The sequence below is a fragment of the Amphiura filiformis genome, chromosome 1 (genome assembly GCF_039555335.1).
Source record: "Amphiura filiformis chromosome 1, Afil_fr2py, whole genome shotgun sequence".
Classification (NCBI taxonomy): Eukaryota; Metazoa; Echinodermata; class Ophiuroidea; order Amphilepidida; family Amphiuridae; genus Amphiura; species Amphiura filiformis.
Window position 1 is genome coordinate 92,811,680 of NC_092628.1, and position 12,744 is coordinate 92,824,423.

Below are 12,744 nucleotides of genomic sequence, written 5' to 3' on the forward strand. Positions count from 1 at the left end.
ATAGGCTTACCACGTGACACGCAAAGACAGAAAATGTACCATATTTTGGAATTGTATTTGCTTAAAACATTAATGTGTATTAATAATAGCGCTCAATTGTTGTTAACTGCGTGTTCTAAATATATAAATCCGACAATAAATGGAAAGTTTGTAAAAATTATTTGAGTTTGTAAAGATTATTTAAGTTTGCAAAAATTATTTGAGTTTGTAAAAATTCATTTGAGTTTGTAAAATATTATTTGAGTTTGTAAAAAATCATTTGAGTTTGCAAAAATTATAAGAGTTTGCAAAAATCATTTGAGTTTGCAAAAATTATAAGAGTTTGCAAAAATTATTTGAGTTTGCAGAAATTAATTTAAGTTTGCAAAAATTATTTGAGATTGTAAAAAATTATATGAGTTTGTAAAAAGTTATTAGAGTTTGCAAAAAATTATTTGAGTTTGCAAGAAATGAATTTAAGTTTGCAAAAATTATTTGAGTTTGTAAAAATTGATTTGAGTTTGTAAAAAATTGTTTGAGTTTGTAAAAAATCATTTGAGTTTGCAAAAATTATTAGAGTTTGCAAAAATTATTTGAGTTTGCAGAAATTAATATAAGTTTACAAAAATTATTTGAGTTTGTAAAAAATTATATGAGTTTGTAAAAAATTATTTGAGTTTGTAAAAAATTATTTGAGTTTGTAAAAAATTATTTGAGTTTGCATAAATTATTAGAGTTTGCAAGCATTATTTGACTTTGCAGAAATTAATTTAAGTTTGCAAAAATTACTTGAGTTTGTAAACATTATTGTGTTTTAATAGCGCTCAATTGTTGTTAACTGCGTGTTCTAAATATATAAATCCGACAATAAATGGGCCTCTACATGGACAATACATTATATTAAAGTTTGCAAAAAAAATTCAAGTTTGTACAAATTATTTGAGTTTGTAAAGATTATTTAAGTTTGCAAAAATTATTTGAGTTTGTAAAAATTCATTTGAGTTTGTAAAAAATTATTTGAGTTTGTAAAAAATCATTTAAGTTTGCAAAAATTATAAGAGTTTGCAAAAATCATTTGAGTTTGAAAAAAATTATTTGAGTTTGCAGAAATTAATTTAAGTTTGCAAAAATTATTTGAGATTGTAAAAAATTATATGAGTTTGTAAAAAGTTATTAGAGTTTGCAAAAAATTATTTGAGTTTACAAGAAATGAATTTAAGTTTGCAAAATTATTTGAGTTTGTAAAAAATTATTTGAGTTTGTAAAAAATTATTTGAGTTTGTAAAAAATTATTTGAGTTTGTAAAAAATTATTTGAGTTTGCAAAAATTATTAGAGTTTGCAAACATTATTTGACTTTGCAGAAATTAATTTAAGTTTGCAAAAATTATTTGAGTTTGTAAAAAATTATATGAGTTTGTAAAAATTATTTGAATTTGTAAAAATTATTTGAGTTTGCCATAAATATTTGAGTTTGTGAAACATTTTAAGTTGGCAAAAATTATTTTTAAGTTTGCATGTCCCTCATGGTACACCGTACTGTGGCATACGACCGGTCAAGGAACAATAGAGACACATTGCCTGTCAACCCAGGCTATAGTGTGTTTTTTCGTCTGTGCCGGTCACAGCTTTTTGATTGTTTTTATGCGGTGGTGTGCTCTGAAATGCTGTTTTTGGGTTGTAGTGCAATTCTATTTTAAACTCTGTGTATATTTACATTTTATTTGCTTATTATGTGCTTATTGATATAATGAAATAATGCTCTAAACTCATTCTCCTCGTCGCTTCATAATTATGTGTCTTTTGTCGTGCCTCCTCGTTTGCTTTTTTGGCTCATGGGAAGCGGCGTGGATTATGACATTTTCTTTTTGTTTATATTGTTCTGTTAAAAATTTTGTTTATTATTTAAAAAAAAAAAAAAAATGTATTTGTTAGGCCCTTAAATTTCTTTGTTTGTAGCTTAAGATATTTTATTCTGTTTCTGGTTGTGTAAAGCGCCTAGAGGCATTTGCATTAGGCGCTATATTAAATCTGTCTTTATTATTATTAGGGGTGGTGCAATAATTATGTGTACGGGGGGGTGAATTATAGTGGGGGGCAAAAGATTTTTGGCAGGACAGAAGGGGGGGCACTAAGCATTTTTGGCAGGTCAAAGGGGGGTCAAGCGATTTTGGCAGGTCGAAAGGGGGGCAAGCAATTTTTGGTTTACCGTTTCTACATTACGCCCTAAAAAGGCATAGGAAAACGTAAGGAACACATTCAAATATGCAAAATTTCCTGCTCGCTGCGCTCGCATTATATGATAAGACAATGTAAGGTTTTAAATTCGGGTTCCCCAAAATCTTGCATGTGTAAGGGGGGCAAAGATTTTTGGCACGTCAAAGGGGGGCAAAGGTTTTTGGCACGTTGAAAGGGGGGGGCAAAGATTTTTTGGCATAGCCAAAGGGGGGGGGCAAGCGTTTTTTGGCAGACCATTTTGAGAATTCACCCACAGGGGTATACATAATTATTGCACCACCCCTTATTATTATTAGTGTGATCAGAGCATTTATTGTTGGTAACGAGTTAGGCCTATGTACGTTTTACAAAAGCGTTGTTGTTTCAGCCCTCTTTACAACGTAACTCAAGAACCGCAGCACCTATAAAATTATATCTGTGATATTTTAATTCTTTTACACACTCGCTCATGAATTGAGCAATGCATTTTTTGCTAAAGCTCACTACCATTCGTAAGATGCTGTGAACTACCCCGGTGAACTACCAAATCACAACAGTTTAAAATAATTAATAACCTTAATAAGTAATAGCACTTTTCTATGAGCAACCAGATCTATGTAATGTCAATATCACCGGAGGAAATCCATAGGAGTTCAAAGTTCACATTGGAATGAAAACAAACTGCAGAGCAGGCAAATCTCAACAAATGATATTTACACAGATATTTCACCACCATGCAGACACATGCTTGGCTGCGCTAGCTCCTGACACAGCTACACTGATTTAAGCGAGGTTTATATTACAGATTTACCCTCTGTAATGATATGTCTGAAATGTTCTAACAACGCACGTAAGTATACTAGTGTAGCTTCTAGTAGCTTATTAGTACTACAAAAAAATTAGTAGTAGGCCAGGTCTAATAGTCCGGGTATTACAGCCTATATTAATTTATAGGCCCCTAGTTCTGTATTGCGCCTTGAGGCTGCGATCACATAGACGTATATTCGCTAGAACGCCCATTAGACTCCCATTCGATCAGGCTGAATTCACATGAATTCACATAGGAGTATACTATGTGAACTCAGCCTGATCGAATGAGCGTATTTTGTATAGCGAATAGCGAATACCGTATACCGTATACTTCTATGTGATCGCAGCCTGATTGAACATCTTGTTTTGATGGTGTTCTCGCATTATAAAGTTAAGGGCTTTGGTGGCAATTTGATGTTTGTTTAGACAGTAGGCCTATTTTAATTTTTCAGAATTTTTCAACTCCCCTGTATTCGATCAGGCTGAATTCACATGAATTCACATAGGAGTATACTATGTGAACTCAGCCTGATCGAATGAGCGTATTTTGTATAGCGAATAGCGAATACCGTATACCGTATACTTCTATGTGATCGCAACCTGATTGAACATCTTGTTTTGATGGTGTTCTCGCATTATAAAGTTAAGGGCTTTGGTGGCAATTTGATGTTTGTTTAGACAGTATTTTTGTGGGACATGAGACTTTTAACCCATAAATGTGCTGTGCGTAACATGTCTGGATGATCATAAATAATCAAATCTCTATTCTAGACCCTTAATTAACATGCTTAAGAAAGTGTAAAAATGATGCACGAAATGGCTTCAATTGGACCTTCATTTTTCAGAATTTTTCAACTCCCCTGTATTAGGACACCCAACACTAAAAGCAATAATTTATACAATTATAGTGAAAACGTAGGTGATGTAAAGAAATCTAAATAATGGCCGCGAAGCGGCCATCGTGTCGCGCTTGCGGGACGCAGGGGGATGTCTGAGGGTGTGTGGGCCCCCCTCAGAAGTGAGAAACTGTTGCAAACTGAAGGCTCAATTGAAGCCATTTGGTGGACCATTCTGGCACTATTATTGTGTACAGTTTTAGTTTGAAAAATCCGAAAATGGGTTAAATAAAGGCCCAAATTGAAGCCATTCGTGGATAAGTTTTCACTATAATTGTATAAATGATTGCTTTTAGTGTTGGGTGTCCTACAGGGGAGTTGAAAAATTGTGCAAAATGAAGGTCCAATTGAAGCCATTTCGTGCATCGCTCCGCCGCCGCTGTTGTATGGAATACCGTATGAGAAGTAATTGATTTATATCGGTATTTGTATAGGTGGAGGTGGTAAAATATAGAAAGTTGGTCATGTTGTATTATTTAACTTTTTTGTTTGCAACTTGCTTGAAGTACATGTTGTTTATTGAAGATCCTAGATTTATATTAAGGTTAAGTCACATGCAGGATAGGATAAGGTGCGATACTATAGCCTCTCACGATAAAAGGAGTCCATTTGATAATTTTTATAATTCCAATTTAATATTTAAGATGTATTATTAGGAAATCATTATTACATGCCACTGAATAATTGTCAACAACTTTGTATGTTTTATGTTCCATATTTAATGTAAGCTATCATTAAAAGGAAATCAATGCTGCATCATTCTATATATATAGGCCCTAATATATGCTATATACCATTCAGCTGTTCAGTGGCTATTTTAGAGGGGGAGACACTGCACGTTGGTAAATGGATTTATGATTTGTGGAATGTTTTAGGTTTTTTTCCTTTGTCTCAATGCCTAAAGTAGGCTGCGTGTGTTTGTGTCTGGGCACTTAGCGGGGGGGGGGGTATGTCGGGTGATATAGATCTTGAAAGTGTATAGACCACTTGGCATCACTGTTTATCAACAAAGGCGAGGGACTCGTCTATCGATATGCTCGAACGAGCCGCTACACTATTCAATGGCTTTCCTGTACTATATGAAATGTGGCGGGCGGTTTAAAATGCACGTGCCCTTAGCAGACTACGATGCGTACGCACACTGCAGGGCAAAGAACAATGGAAATTGCCATAATGCGCGCGCATACTGCCGGGCAATGACGTCACATGCCAAGTGGTCTATAATGACTCGAATTGTAGACTTGTATTGTCTTTTTTGAGCCTAGCAACAACTCCATGAAAGTACACACCTGGTTCACGAATATATCTTATTAACTCTTATTAACGGTATTATGTTTTATAAAGTGTCCAAGAAATTGTTTGTTGTTATTTAGAAGGGTAGGTTTCATTTAATTGACTTGTCATTATCATTGTTACTTAGCTACAGCGCCATAAAAGTACACATCCGGTTCACGAATATATCAAATTAATATTTTATAAAATGTTAATGAAAAAACAATGCTTGAAGTATTTAGAAGGGTAGGTTTCATTTAAAATATAAATCCTTTTAATTGACATGCAATTATTTTTACTTAGCCTACACACCTGGTTTATTTACGTTAATGGTATTTAATATGTTCAAAAAATGTTAATGAAAATATAAATCGAAAAAACACCGGCAAAATTGCATAAAATGCACATATGTGCCTACAATTTCATATCTCTGTAAATTACCATCTTTGAAGCGAAATAGATTTATTTAGAAGGATAGGTTCATAATTTTACTGGCAATATTAAAAATTGACCGATATCGTATATTATGTGAGTATCGCTTTAATGTTAGGCCTAATCTGTGAAAATACCTCTATAGTACTAAACATATTGTACCTAGGGTGCTAAGCAATGTTACCTCAAACGGCGTGTTTAATAGTACAAAAGGTATTGGCTTAACATGCGTTTTGTATGGTCATAATATCGGTAGCAAAAGTCAGCTGCAGCCTGGTACCAGCATGTTGTCAATATTTATTACGAAATATTGCTCAAATCTTGGTTTAAAAACAAATAAAGTATTCTTCTGATCACAAGGATTCAGAAAAAGTATAGTTTGACCTGACGTGCTGTAAGTGTCCGTATTTTTTTTTATATAGGAGAACAATTGCATAAATTGACTAAAAATGTCATATTACAGGCTGATTCAAAAAGAAGTAAACTCATGTTTGTGGCGCTTTTGTACGAAATTTAGTAGGAATCCACTGTAAATGAAAATATCATTGAAAGAGCAGATGAACGTCCAAAAATAATTGTATTTGTTTACACCAAACCCGAGTTCTACTCATTTCAATAAAACCAGACATGTTTGTGGCTGCGCACGGTTGAATTGATGAATATGGTGATATATTGAATTGTAAACTTCACAACGGTGCTGTCGTTTGTATGGGTACCTCCTTGCATAACCATAATAATTCTTGCAACTCGCGTAATTCATTGTCAATGCCTTCTGGATGGTTCGACTAATAATACTGTCCTGAGCTGCTGACCTTTGGGTATATTTGCAACCAGTGGTGTAGCTACCGGGGAAGGGGGAGGGGGAACATTTTCAAAAAGAAAAAATGTATTTGGGTCCCGCCCCTACCAGTGCAGGAGTGGGAGAGAAGTAAGAGAAAAGAGGGAGGGAATCAAATCTTAGTGTTTTTTTTATAAACATGATAAAATTAATAGAACATCCAAAAAGTAGCAAAGTAAGTTTAAACAGTCATTCAACACACAATTATTGAGACTAACCTCAATATTTCGACGTGTGACACACGTCCTCATCAGGAGAACTCCAAAGATATTGTGGAGGAGTTGACTCCACGATTGACCTGAGATTACCTTAGGTCTAATCAATGAAGTGTACAGTGTCGGGATCTCGAGGCCCTGGTCGCGGTTGAGTTGCGGCGTGTGTCTTCTGATTTGTATGGCTTCCCTCACTAATTGTAGGTACTCCCTGTCAGGGAATTGCGACTGAAAAAGGTCACGATTCACACAAGTGGGATCTCATCTCTACGATCTGAATTGACATAGGTCAGTTTATTTCCCGGCATGCTTGGTAGGCACATCGGTCTTACCATAGACCCTGGAAGATATTTAATAAATATTTGCTTCACAATTTATCAATACATGTTTGATAAAATATTAAAACATCGTAAACTATTCTATAGTAAATCGGTTATACCAAGTAACTGATGAGGCATTAAATATGCAGGATATTAATCATCTTCCTAATAGGCAGACTATGGTACTTGTCATAGACGTGACTTTTACTTCCGCAAATGGCCGTTGGTCGGACCTCATCTCTTCTCAAATTGTGACCTAGGTCCCGACATTTAACCCTATGCAGTCTCATCCCCCTGTCCCTGTCTTCTCTGTCAAGCACTTTAACATCCCAATCTATGGAGTGGCGTGAGTCTGTACTGTGTTCTGTGACCGCTGAGGGAGTCCTGCTAGGGGCAGTAGATTTGTGTTCTTTTAACCGTTGGCCCAGTTGGCGGCCAGTTTGTCCAATACGGTATATGATTTTGGACAGTCAGTACAATTGATTTGGTATACACAACTAGCTCGTTTTTCCAGCGGGATTGGGTCCTTTGGTGAAAGAAGTAATTTCCTCAAAGTGGTATGGGGTTTAAAGGATGTTGATACCCCATGACTTAAAAATGCTTTGCAGTTTCTGCGACAGTCCATCAATGAAAGGAAGGGTGACGTAAGTCTTGCTCTTTTGGCTGGGCGGTGCAGGTTCAGAGACTTTCGTAAGTCCCGGGGACTTTGTCTTTTTCTGACTGGTGGCCAAGTCAAATGCCCATTGACGATAACCGCAGTTGCCTAGAGCACCCTTAATGTGATCTATTTCTTTAGTCATTTCTTGTTGATCAGTGACGGCTATTTGAGCTCTATGTGTTAAGGCCCTGAGTACGCTGAGTTTATGAGAGACTGGGTGGTGAGAATCAAAATGCAGATAACTGATTTGTATGGGTGGGTTTTCTGTATATGGTGACGTCAAGGGAACCGACTTCCTTGCAGGTGATCTTAGTGTCCAAAAAGGCAAGATGGTTGTCAACTTCCGGTTTAGAGGTGAATTTGATATGTGGGTTCTGCGAGTTTATGTAATTAAAGAACGCGTCGGTGTCAGTCTTCAAAGGATCACGAATGTATCATCGACAAATCTTAACCAGATCTATGGTTTAATTAGTGAGTTACTGAGTGCCAAGGATTCAAATTGTTGCATAATACACTTCATTGATTAGACCTAAGGTCATCGCAGGTCAATCGTGAAGTTAACTCCTTCACAACATCCTTGGAGTTCTCCTGATGAGGACGTGTGTCACACGTCGAAATATTGAGGTTAGTCTCAATAATTTTGTGTTGAATGACTGTTTAAACTTACTTTGCTGTTTGAATAACCAACACGTATTTACATTCACTCGACAATGCTCGAATCCAAAAAGTAGAAACAACAATGACTCAATATGTACTGCAAAATGGGCAATTTTGGGCTTTCAAAGATTGTTCTGTTTCGTCAACATAAGATTCCGAGCATTGGCCTTTAAGTGTTTTCCCTGACAAGGGATAACATACGCTAGTCCTGCTATGTCTTCTTTTTCAGTCTTGTCTTTTGGTGAAACGAGTAACTGTCTAAGGGTTTGAGTTGGTTTGAAACAAACCCTGAAACCGTAGTTGCTGAAATTTCTTCTGACATGTCTGAGGGCCTCGGAGGTTCCCGTTATATAAGGTAGCATTATTTGCTCTTTAGTCTCTACATTTGCATTGTCCTGGTTATTGTCAGATCTCACTTTCTTGGGCTTGGTCGCACGATCAAAAGCCCATTTTTGATAGTTTCATTTCTCTAATGCTTTTATATTGACTTGCAATTTCTCCTCTTCCTTATCCTCTTGGTCAGTGATGATGCGGTCGGCTCTTGTGCTGAACGTAATAACTGGAAAATGAGATATTGATCCGTTTACGTTGGTTTGCGATATGATCTTCAGACTGCCATAACCGTGTGTGTATCAAGGAACGCGAGCGCTCTATCCTCTTCTCCTTCGGTGGTGAACTTTATGTCCGGGTCAATGAAGTTCAGATGGTTAGTGAACTCCTACGCGTATTATTTCTTTCGTATCATCCACATAAACGATACCACCATATTCGGGGGTGGGGCGCTGATATTATGGTACCCTGCTCTAAATGTTCGATGTACAATGCGATATTTTTCACTATTTAGATCATCCAATTTTATTTATGAACAATCTGTCAAATTCTGACATTTAATAATGATCTCTCGGCTCTCTTCAATATATTATTCGCTTTAGATCCTTTAACATTTTAGATAAATGGAGACTCACCGCCGTCGCCGGTGCATTTTTGTGATGTTTACAATGACGACTGAAACGGAGGTGGTTCCGATATCGGGCGATTTTGCAACTCGTTGTTTCCAAGTGTCGGATTTTATCTAGGCAACCTTTGCAGTAATCATTTCGTATACTGAAAGCCTGAAAGTTCATCTGTGTTGGTAGACATGATAATTTATGATTTTAAACTTTTGATCTCAACACAAGATAAGACATACATCAAATCAGACTGTCTGTTTCGCATAGTTCTAAGCCTGCTCACATTCTAATATTGCTTCATTACATGTACCTAATAACCGATCAGTTGTGGGAAACTGAAGACGAATTGAAAGAGACGATGAACATCACGGGGACTCTTAGTTTCATGAAAATGTATCGTCATAATTCAAGTCGTGCCATATTGTACGTGGCCCTTTTCTTTGTGTGCAGTGCAATATGAGTATAACTCGGGTTTGGTGTAAAGCATTGTACAGCAACTTTTGCTGAACCATGAATTGGTATCAGCCTTCTAACTTACTTTCTTTAATACTCACTCGCTTTTTGGTCTTAAAGGCCCATTCAGTGATTTGCTAATCCAGATGATCGTAAAAATCATCAAAGTTCAGATTTTGGTAACTTTGTTATTGCCATATATAGCTGTGAGCTGCTGCACTAATATAGCCTGCTAGTAGTTCAGCCGAAAGTCGTGAGTTTTAGACAAAATAAGGCATTTTACACGAATCTGTAAAATATATACTGACAGTACCAATTAGCTACATGAATTCGAATGGGGCTTCAACTTCGTCAATACTGCTGCTTTCTTCCTTTTTTGGCCAAATGTTTCATTTAAAAAAATACCAAATGACAATTTGAATGACTTATCCTTCACTTTTAAGCAATTTATAAACAATTTTTACAAGTGGTGTCAAATGAAAGAGAAAAAAGTAAAGAATATAATGAAATATTTTCGCCACCGGGATGACACTCCTCATAAAACCTGGTTCAGCATTGTTCCTTTAAAAGAACTGTCTCATATTTTATGTCTTTTCTGTATTAAATATATCGAAAACAAAACAAAAGTGTGACCCCTATGGTCATATGAAAGAGAAAAAGTCCGAAACCATGACAGTGGTACACCACAATATACTGCCAAAGCCCCATGGTTCAGCTATGGTACGATAACCGCTCTAGTTTTGTTAATTTAGACGTTCGGAATCTGCTCATGTCCATGATATTTTCATTTACAGCGGATTCCTTCTGGATTTCGTACAATAGCATCACAAACATGAGTTTACTTCTAATTTCATTTGAATCAGCTTGTATTAGGCCGCATTCGGTCCGCACTTGTTTCACACCGGTACTTCCTACAAAAGTGCTAACATCTGATTTGTAATGGTGCTTAGATTATCTGATTTTGAAAATCCTTCCAAAGTTCCAAAATTAGTTTGACCCGTTTTTGGCTGCTCTGGTCCAATTTTGCAAGCTGCAAACGGAAGTCGATTTGATCTTCGGACCATGCTTCCGAAAGTCTGGTGTTGTGGTTGAATGCCTGATAACATGGAATATTGTGATTTGTTTAATTAATGTAGATAACCTTTATATATCTATATATAACCACGTTGTTAATAATTACAGTCACGGCAATTTAACTGATCGTTATCCGTTGGAATCATGTAGTATGATCTCATATCATATTACTGAAGAATTTTGATATATAATTTCTATTTGAGACATGCGGAAAAATATAATTTCCACAAGTTACTCTTTAGTAAGTCATGTCAACATGTTGTTCAGAACTAAACTAAACGAAATGTTTAAACTGTCAAAAAAACCTTTTAGTGGACCATTTTTGTTCATTTTGAACTCCACGATATAAATGACAAGTAATTATCATTATTAATTTCTATTTCAGATTAATAAAGCACGGAGAATTACATTATGGGTGTCTCTGAAAACTGGGAGTGGTTTTGTGGGGTCAACTCTACAGATATAAGTCATACCCCAGCAGACCATTGGACCAACGATTCCATATTGAGTAACTCCTGCCTTATAGACGCAATTGACATCATTCCACAGATTGCTTTCGCTGCAATAACCTTACTCTTAATTCTGGTGCTTACTTATTGTACACGGTTCAAAAATGCACAAACTCATCATTTGTTAAGATTTCCTGGACATGAGTTACGATGGCTTCTGTTTGTTGCTTTGACCGTACTCCTTTTGGGATCTATAGCAGAAGGTATTCTGTCAGATGCGTCATACAACGCCAATACTCAACCACATCTGTATTTGCCACAGTGCTTTGCTCTCTTTGCCACCATTATTGCTATGTTTTGCTATCAATATATGGAACTATGGCAGGCAAGACACCTATTGTGGCTGATCATCATATATTGGCTAGCTTCATTTGCTACACAAACATTAAGGATATTTAGCTTGCAATATATGAATGTTGAAGAAATGGTGAATGTTGATTCTCTTGTGAAAGTCGCACGATTTGATTTTACTTTGGCTCTGATAATAGTTTATGGGTTGCTATTCTTCATGGAACTCAACACATTAAGAATTCGGGTAAGCGTGTGTATGTGCTCAAATGGGAATGCTTGAGGGGTGTGTGTGTGTATAGATAGGGTACGTTTGTGTGGTCATATATATGCGCGAGGGGTGCATGTGTATGCGTGAGAGTTAGGTGGGGTGGGGTGTGATTTGTGTAGGGGTGAAATAGCGATGATAATTTAGATTAATCAAATAAGATTATGGAAAATCTCACTTTGTGACTTGTGAGTGCTTGTGTGTGTGCATTGACCTGTCTGGGTTAGCTGCGTATCTATCTGCTTTACTTGATTCGATCATGATAAATGACGACTTAAAAATTACGTCTTTAAATGTGCTAAAATAATTTTCTTTTAGAAACAGACAACATAAATATGATATCTAACACTGATGTCTATTGCTTTGTATAGGTTGGTCGCTGTTGTCAAGTTTACAACCAAGAGACAGGTCTGTCGGACATGAACGTGAAGAATATGCGTTTTATGCAACAATTTGTCAATTCTGCGTCTGAGATCAGCTACTGGTGGCTGAACTGGTTACCTATCCTAGGATACAAGCGCCCTATTGTTATTGAAGATCTGGGAACTTTACCTCACAAGCATCAGGCTAAGGCAATTCATGACAGATTCAACAAGGCCTATCGAAGGAAAAGGTATGCACACATAAATTATGGTAACGAGTCGTTTTTAGCTCAAACGGGACCTGTGGTTTCTACCGTCCTGGTGGTTCTTATATCCGTTACCGTTATACCAAATCAACCAACAGGAGAGCATAACCCTAAGCATATAACCTTAGTGCTAACCCTCGTACCCTTTGTCGGAATAAACGGGCCGACGCCATCCTGTCACGTGCACCTAAATATGCAATACGTTGTTGATATATGGAATCTTTTACTGCCATGCAACTCCATACGATGTAGTCATTTAGAAATGAACGTCGATCATCTAATAA

The 12,744-nt window shown here is 36.4% G+C and overlaps 1 long non-coding RNA gene across 1 annotated transcript; it reads left to right on the forward strand.

The window, feature by feature from the left end:
• Positions 1–2,872: 2,872 nt before the first annotated feature.
• LOC140157881 (uncharacterized) lies at positions 2,873–12,438 on the forward strand. Its single transcript, XR_011859710.1, has 3 exons — positions 2,873–3,045; positions 11,153–11,811; positions 12,204–12,438. It is a non-coding gene; the product is annotated as an uncharacterized lncRNA (long non-coding RNA).
• The last annotated feature ends 306 nt before the right edge of the window (positions 12,439–12,744 follow it).